This window comes from Pyrus communis, chromosome 13 (assembly GCF_963583255.1).
Source record: "Pyrus communis chromosome 13, drPyrComm1.1, whole genome shotgun sequence".
Taxonomy (NCBI): domain Eukaryota; kingdom Viridiplantae; phylum Streptophyta; class Magnoliopsida; order Rosales; family Rosaceae; genus Pyrus; species Pyrus communis.
In genome coordinates, this window is record NC_084815.1 from 8,162,017 (window position 1) to 8,169,168 (window position 7,152).

Sequence of the window (7,152 nt, forward strand, 5' to 3'; positions counted from 1 at the left end):
ATTATATTTCGATGCGTTGTCACTAGGTGGCAGATTCGTCACATGGAGTTCCGGTGCAACTATTGAGAATTAATCCGGATTAGACTGGTTGAGGAACCAAGGACGACTTTAGATTGGAAAGAGGAGGTTCTGAGGAACAAGATGGTGAACTTAGTGAAAGTTTTGTGGAAGAATCATTCAGTCGAGGAAATTACATGGGAGACAGAAGATTAGACAAGGAATTTGTATCCTAGATTGTTCTTTGACCACTAGGGGTCGTTGATTGGTTGTTTTGAATTTCGGGACGAAATTCTATTAAGGTGGGTAGGTTGTGACATCCCGTCCCGAGATTATAAAAACGTATGCGTGAATTTACCTTTTTACCCCTAGTTCGTTACATTTACGTGTAGTGTTGTGTTGTGTAGTGTTGTAGGACCACACATACACTCACACACTCTCTTTCTCTCCCGTGATTCCCTCTCCCTCTGTCTCTTTTCTGTCTCTTCTCTCTCTCTCTCTCCCGAGCTCCCTTTTCTTCTTCTTCCTTCTGAAAACGTACGGACGACACACAAATCACCCAAACCTTGATGGATCGAAGGAACTAAGGACACCATCGAACTCGTGAAGCTCGTACGAGTGCAACCATACCATTTTCAGGTGAGAAATCCTTCGTTTTCTTGTCGATTCGAGGTAGTCCGATTTAGGTACTATTCATGAAAACTTAAACTAGCGTGTTTTTGGACTTTTGAAGCTTGTAGATGTCTTAGTGAGGTCCCAAAGAGCCTCGGAGTACTTCGTTGGAGAAGTTTGGACGTCGGGAAAGCTTGGTTCAAAGTTGGCCAGAACTTTCGAGGCTTTTTTCGGCGAATCCACGGCAAGTTAGGGGTCAAGGCAGGTATGGATGTGTTCGTCTCGTCAATACCTTCATTTTGATATATAGTACGTCGAAAATGGTTAAGAAATGAAGAAGTTATGACACTTTAAAGTTTACCCAGAAATTCCGGCAAAACACCCACCGCCGGCGAAACCAGTCCGGCGACGCGAGGAAGAAGACGCGCGCGTGGGCAGCGCGTGAACAGTGCGCATGGGGGCGCGTGAGAGCTCCAAATTGAGTTCTGAAAATTGTCACGCGTTCGTGACGTCGTGTAGATCACCGTGGTATATTCATACACCCAAATTGAGCAACGTATGAGAAAGTTATGGACAAATGTTTGGTGTATGTGCGTTAAATAACGTCAATTTGGTTATTTTTTGTATAGGTGAAAATTATGCAGAGGAAGAATGTAACCAAGCTAGGGGAGGTTCAGGGACCTATGAGACGTCGATGTGATCAGTGAGTGGGCAGTTATTTTTCAGTATATATATATATATATACGTATGTTTGACGTATTTCCCAGAAAACGTATTTTAAAAGAAATACGAATTAAATATCTTATCATATATGCATCATATTTTAATATGTGCATTACCATAATTATGCATACTGTTGCATGGTGCTGAGGAGGCCCAGGTAAGCTACATTTAATATACATTTGATATACGTACAAAATACATTTGATATACGTACAAAATACATTTGATATACGTATGAAATACATTTGGAATATGATTGAAATACTATCATCACATGCATTAGTAGTGGCATACATTTATATATGTGTATTGGGTGCTGTGGACGCACAGGTAAGTGCCAGGTAAGTGGTATTCATGTTTGTATTCAGTAGTAGTTTGAGATGCTTAGAGAGCTCATAATCTGCACCCCCGGTGTTAGTGCTCCCGCCCGAGGCCAGGGCACAGCCTTCACGTGTATGTTCACCAGCACCGCATGCTCGCCTTGGATCCAAGTTAGGTGCAAGCCTGTCGTACATACCACATTAGGTGGTTCCGACTTGTAGGTGACCCGCGATTTATCGCCCAGCTTCACGTGATCGTAGCACTAGAGCATACATATATATATTACACCCAGCCTGTCGTACAGACCACGTTAGGTGGTTCCGACTCGTGTGCAGATTCAGTTATTGAGTTGAGATTGGAGCTCTATATGCAGCCGTACAGGTCACGTTAGGTGACTCCCGGCTGCCAGATTATATGTTATTGTTATGAGTTATGCTTGAGCACTTACATTTATTATGAGATTTTGTTGTGGCATATTCTCGAGCATGAATGGCATATTTTGGAGCATGTTTGGCATATTTGTACATACGTATATATGTTTATTTTCTGGGAAATTATACTTGTTTTACGGCGAGGGGTTACAAAGTTTTGAGAAGTGTTTGGATTTGGAAAAGAATTGTTTTGCTGACTGACACACCCCGTCCCGAAGGAGGGCATGCTGGCCGTCACGTGAGAGTGACGTAACCATTTACACAGTTCGGAAGCTTTAAAATATACAACTTCTAAGATGAACCACCCGAAGGTGAGTTCTCATTTGGTCCATTCTGTCAGAACACCGTTGAATTTCCTCGTAGTCACCACACCTTTGCAATTCTTGAACCTGGAGGGGCGCAAAACAAAGTTGAGCACTAACACCGGGGGTGCAGATTATGAGCTCTCTAAGCATCTCAAACTACTACTGAATACAAACATGAATACCACTTACCTGGCACTTACCTGTGCGTCCACAGCACCCAATACACATATATAAATGTATGCCACTACTAATGCATGTGACGATAGTATTTCAATCGTATTCCAAATGTATTTCATACGTATATCAAATGTATTTTGTACGTATATCAAATGTATATTAAATGTAGCTTACCTGGGCCTCCTCAGCACCATGCAACAGTATGCATAATTATGGTAATGCACATATTAAAATATGATGCATATATGATAAGATATTTAATTCGTATTTCTTTTAAAATACGTTTTCTGGGAAATACGTCAAACATACGTATATATATATATATACTGAAAAATAACTGCCCACTCACTGATCACATCGACGTCTCATAGGTCCCTGAACCTCCCCTAGCTTGGTTACATTCTTCCTCTGCATAATTTTCACCTATACAAAAAGTAACCAAATTGACGTTATTTAACGCGCATACACCAAACATTTGTCCATAACTTTCACGCGCTGCCCACGCACGCGTCTTCTTCCTCGCGTCGCCGGACTGGTTTCGCAGGCGGTGGGTGTTTTGCCGGAATTTCTGGGTAAACTTCAAAGTGTCATAACTTCTTCATTTCTTAACCATTTTCGACGTACTATATATCAAAATGAAGGTATTGACGAGACGAACACATCCATACCTTCCTCGACCCCTAACTCGTCGTGGATTCGCCGGAAAAACCCTCGAAAGCTCCGGCCAACTTTGACCACGATGATCCCGACGTCCAATTCCTTCAAACGAAGCACTCCGAGCTTCCTTGGGACCTTACTAAGACATCTACAAGCTTCAAAATCCCAAAAACATGCTAGTTTAAGTTTGCATGAACAGTACCTAAATCGGATTACCTCGAATCGACATGAAAACGAAGGATTTCTCACCTGAAAATGGTATGGTTGCACTCGTACGAGCTTCACGAGTTCGATGGTGTCCTTAGTTTCTTCGATCCATCAAGGTTTGGGTGATTTGTGTGTCGTCCGTACGTTTTCAGAAGGAAGAAGAAGAAATGGGAGCTCGGGAGAGAGAGAGAGAGAAGTGACAGAAAAGAGACAGAGGGAGAGGGAATCACGGGAGAGAAAGAGAGTGTGTGAGTGTGTGTGGTCCTACAACACTACACAACACAACACTACATGTAAATGTAACGAACTAGGGGTAAAATTGTAATTTCAAATGTACGTTTCGATATTTCCGGGACGGGATGTCACACGAACACTGCTGGAATCTCTAGACATCCGGATGTTTTGCTTTAGTTTGGATAAATTAGAATTAGATGCCTCATTTCAGATTTTTCTAAATTAAACATCTGTTACTTTTCAACTTTTGATTAAAGTGTTTTTACTTTTAATTAAACTTTATATTCCAAGTATATTCTTAATTTAAGTATTTTATAAATTCTTTTAAATCCATTTCTATGTAAAAAAAAATGCACTCAATAATATTCATTAATTTATTGCTATTTTTATGGAATCTCATCCCTTCCTCAATTTAAGGATTCAATTATATCTACTAGGGTTCAAGATTAACTGGATGAAATATAGTTTTTCCAATTTTCAACTCAACATTTTATATAGATTATAAAAAAAAACAAGAGTCATTTATAATTAAAATTGAGATATAGACTAGACTGCCTAATTTCATCCAACTGAAAATAAATTTAAATTTTTTAACAACTACTTATAGTACAAACGTGAACTAAGAGTTTTCACATTTTCATTTTTATTTAAAATGAGTCCTTATTCCAATAATTAATTATTAAGAGCTGACAAAATATCTTTTAGTGCAATGTTTTAATGTGAAAAGTTATCTTCTTTTTTTTTGGGTTACACAACTTACGCATAACGTACCATAAGTTTTGTACGTACCAAAATAAGGATAATACAACGTACTAATAACTTGGTACGTACTAAATAAAGAATTGCATAATGTACCAAAAGCACTATTTTATAACGTACCAAAATACTAATACGTACCCAGATTAAATTTATATAACGTACCAATAACGTACCAAATGATTGGTACGTTATATTTAATATATTTGTTTGGTACGTTATATTTAATATATGTGCATGTTATATTTCATAATTGTATGTTAATAGGATGTTTATGTGTTTTTAGAATTTAAAACAACAAATTATTTGAATAAGAAAAATTCATTTTGAACGAATTATGATAAGATATGATTGGATGTTTGTGGTGATTTTAGAATATTTGTGATATTATTTTCTGAACTAGTTGGTTAATTAAATACAATAAAAATCATAATTTTTAATTAAAAAATAGTAAAAGAATGTTTGATCAAAAGTTTAAAAGTTATAGATGTTTGATTAAAAAAATTCAAATTTGAGGCATCTATATCAAAATGCCCCCTTTATTTTCTTTGTTTGACCTTTAACCCCGTTGTTTACCAAAAAAAGTCACAAAAATGGTCCATACTAGAGATTCTAAACATTATGCCAGGCCGAATCGAGCCACCCCTTAGGATAGGAATAGCCCAGCCCACATGCATCATTTGATGAAAGCACTCCAGTCGCCTCCTCAAAGTGGCTTGTTAACCATGTTTTCCCTCCCTCAAAACAATGCTCTTCATCAAGTGCCCTTCCTTGTGTTAGAGCAACACAGCAATGAGTAGTTCACTCCGGGACCCTGCCTCCTCGAGAGCAAGATGCCGGTCGAGATGAAGCTGGGAGCCAACATATACTTTCCTGGGGCTTGCCTTGAAAATACATATAAATAAAAGACAGGCGCCAAAAAGGAACCAGCCCAGCCTCTTTAAGAAAACTTTGCTTGGTAGGTACTACCTATTCACTCAGACAATGCTCTGAACACAAAAGTGTGCAGTTCCACCCCTCTCTCCCATGCTGAGTCACAGGCAGCGCCTCGAAAAGCAAAAGCACGGACGAGCCACATGCTAGGAAACTTGCACGTGTGGTTCTGGCCGGAGACCCCGGTATACTTTACTAATATGTGTAGGTCCCCGTAATTCAAGTGAAATTGTCATGGCGCAAAAGTAGATATGGTCTGATATTCCCCTGTTCCCTGTATTAGTTATGTTATTCATTTCTCGTCTAGCAGAAACTAATCGAGCTCCGTTTGATCTCCCAGAAGCGGAAGTTGAATCAATTGCATGCTATAATGTAGAATATGCACGGGACGCGATCCTTAATAGTCCACTGTTGGTGGAAGCCAATGTCCCGGGGTCCCGGGGACTCATTCTGACTGAAACAAGGGGTGGGTCTTTACCAACTTCAAATTTTTTTAGGGAAGCCAAAAAACGCGAGCGCCCCTACGCGAGCCTTATTGAAAAGGCCCCTAACTATAAAACAAAGCAAAGGATTGAGCTGCGCGAAAGTCGTTGCGTGTTAGCGCATCTCTTGCTCGTTAACGCTTTACTAATAACATAGAAAAGGCTTTTCTTGCTTGTTTAGTAAAGTCACGCTTTTTTTTTTTTTTATAAGAGTAGGTGCTTTCTGGGGCAGGGTACTCTTCATTCTTCATTTGAAACTAATGAATGTCAGGTCGGGGGTTTCTACCTTGTTATCAAACAGGGAGTTGGGTAAAGCAAACTCCCTCCTTGGACGAGCACGGGGCTTAGTCAAGTAGAACCGGGTTGCGTTGCTTGATGCTCCGATCGAAAACAAATCAGTGGGGCCATGCCGGTACGACTGAATATACGTTTGAAAGGCCAATCCCTTCCCTACGACACCAAAAAAAATTGGGCCAAACTTCTGCCCACCCGCTTCCATAAAACAATATTGTGGCAACATAGACCTAAGTGGTCATATTGGATCCTTGGGAACCATCACAAGTATGGCCAGCCTAATTTAAACGAGAATGCCGTGTCATCCAGCAAAGCCTAAAAGAAGGTGACTCGCGCAAACAGCTGACTCATTTTCAATAGAAAGGAATAGCCAAACCAACCCAGCTGGCTGGTCAATCTCAGAAATCTTATTGGCCGGCAAACCGGAGACGGATGACCACAATCCCGACCTTACCAGCACTGCAGGTATACTAATCAACGAACCCCCGAAACCTACTTTCTTTTCTAACAAAATCAACCAAGCCTAACCGATCACGACATGTTGATATTGATTGAGTTTGGGGGACTTTCACTAACTGAATCCATCCATAAACCTAGACCTCGACAACCTTCGTAACCAAAGCGTCATGACAACATCCAAAGGTGACCCTTGGATGGGGGCAAAGAAGAGCGCGTAAGAATGCCAACCACTACATAAGCCATTAGTGGCTGAGAGAAAGCGAGCAGCAACTTGTATAGGTTGTGCGGAGCTTGAAGAAGCGAACCCCTTTCAGAGAAAGCCATTGCTAGTTAGCCTCGCTAGCTAGCGTTTTTCAGCTCGCTGTTATGTTAGTTGTAGCGCGCCTCCTTCTTTCATTTTGGAAAGATTTTTCAGTATTTTTTTATGATGACTTGGTCGAGAGAGTACGATACATTGGTGTAAAAGATTTAGAGGGATATGTGATCTTGATTTGGCAGCAGTTCAAAAACATTATCCATCTAAGGTTGAAAACATTATCCATCTGATTTTGCTTATTAAATCTC